Raw genomic sequence first — 1996 nt, forward strand, 5'->3', positions numbered from 1 at the left:
GTTATAAATGGGCAGTAGAGATGATAACTTCATAAGGAATAGGAAAGATTCTAGGCCAAAGCTGTGCATAGGGACTCACTCATGTGTGTGTATGAGCACAAACTAGGGCCCACCATGTGTTTACCAATTACACACACACACACACACACACACACACGAGTAGTGCCATGCCAGCTCACAGTTGGCACTTAGTAGATGCTCACTGATGAATAATGAATAACGACAGTTTGGGGGCATCCCGTAATTTTTTGCCCTTTGTGGGCCTTCTAGATATCTTTGATGGTGCAAATGATTAATGCTCTCAACCATTAACTGAAAGGTTGGCAGTTCAAGTTCACCCAGAGGTGCCTCGCAGTAAAGGCCTGATGATCTGCTTCTGTAGTATCAGTCACTGAAAACCCTATGGAGCACAGTTCTGCTCCTCACACAGGGGGTCGCCATGAGTCGGAATCAACTTGACAGGAACTGGCAAGTGTCTTGAGGACATGTAGGCAGATTCTCCCTGGGGTTGTGACTTGGGGATCTGTCAGGCAGCTGTGCAACAGCTCTTCCTGCTGGGGTGGTGGGAGGGGAAGCTGATCATGTAAGATAGGGCTTCTTTGTGTCAATTCTCTCCAACAGGCCTGAAGATCCAGGGCATAGCTTTTAGAGGCCCAATTATTTTTACTTTACTTTCTTTTTAATAGACTTTATTTTTTACAGCAGTTTTAGGTTTACAGAAAAATTGTGCAGGAAGTACAGGGAGCTCCCATATTCCCCTCTCCCCAGTGCAGTTTCTCCTCTTATTAACATTCCCCTGGTACATTTATTATAACTGATGAACAGCTACTGGGTATCTTATTGTTAGCTGAAGTCCATGGTTACATGAAGGTTCACTCTTTGTGTTGGACAGTCCTGTGGGTTTTGACAAGCGCATAATGTCATATGTCATATGTTAGAGGCCCGATTTTCTGCGTGGGAAAATTTGGGTCCCCTGGCTTCTGTGGAAACCCTGGTGGTGTAGTGGTTAAGAGCTACAGCTGCTAACCAAAAGGTTGGCAGTTCAAATGCACCAGGCGCTCCTTGGAAGCTCTATGGGGCAGTTTTCCTGTGTCCTATAGGGTTGTGGGAAACCTCGTGGTGTAGTAGTTAAGGGCTATGGCTGGTAATCAAAGGGTTGGCAGTTCGAATCTGCCAGGTGCTCCTAGGAAACTCTATGGGGCAGCTCTACCCTGTCCTATAGGATCACTATGAGTTGGAATCGACTCCATGGCAATGGGTTTTGTCTTCCGTAAGTGGCTCCTTCCCCTCTGGGAGGCCAGGTAGGGGAATGTGTTGACCCACATTCTAGATCAGTTGAAACCGAGGCACGTGGCCCACCGTGCGGGGGACACGGTGGTCTGGAGGCAAAGCTTGTTTTGGGGGGGCTGCAAAGAGGGCCACGGACCAAGCCGGGCTTGACACAGAGTTCAGACAAAGCCTCCGAAAGGACAGGTACTTTTGCTGTTTCAATGATAGTGACTTGGCAGTGGAGGCAAAGGATGTATGGATGCCTCATTTAGTAGCCATCTGTGTGGTTGGAAAAGCCATTCTCCAGGAAATGAGAGGGAGAGCAGCAGGAAGGGGTAGCCTCGCACCCCTGCCTTCCTGCTGTGGGAATAAAAAAAAAAAAAAAAATTAGCCTGCTTTAATTTGTAATCAAGGCAGCCCAGCTCCTACCAGGAGGGGCCCTGGGGAGCTCTACCTCTCTGGGTTGTAAATGTGGCTTCAAGGCACCATTAAGTCCCCTTGCATGGATCACAAAACCCAGGAAATTCAGAGCCAGGGCCATGTCTCCCCTAGACTCACAGATGCACACAGTGCCTGAGCAGGTCTGTGTCCCCAGGTGGCACTTGTTGCTCTACCTGGCACATCGCGCAGAGTCAGGCGAGGGTGCGGTTGCTCTTGAATTTCCTGATTCTGGTGGATTACATTTCAGAGCGCTCCATAGTCTAAATGTCAGCCTGTGGGGGCACAG

The 1996-nt window shown here is 48.8% G+C and overlaps 1 protein-coding gene across 1 annotated transcript in view; it reads right to left on the reverse strand.

Annotated features, from left to right (window-relative positions):
- The window catches only part of TM9SF2 (transmembrane 9 superfamily member 2), a 184530-nt gene that overhangs the window by 166211 nt on the left and 16323 nt on the right, over positions 1 to 1996 (reverse strand). The gene's annotated exons all lie outside the window — the stretch shown is intronic.

The sequence above is a fragment of the Loxodonta africana genome, chromosome 23 (genome assembly GCF_030014295.1).
Source record: "Loxodonta africana isolate mLoxAfr1 chromosome 23, mLoxAfr1.hap2, whole genome shotgun sequence".
Classification (NCBI taxonomy): Eukaryota; Metazoa; Chordata; class Mammalia; order Proboscidea; family Elephantidae; genus Loxodonta; species Loxodonta africana.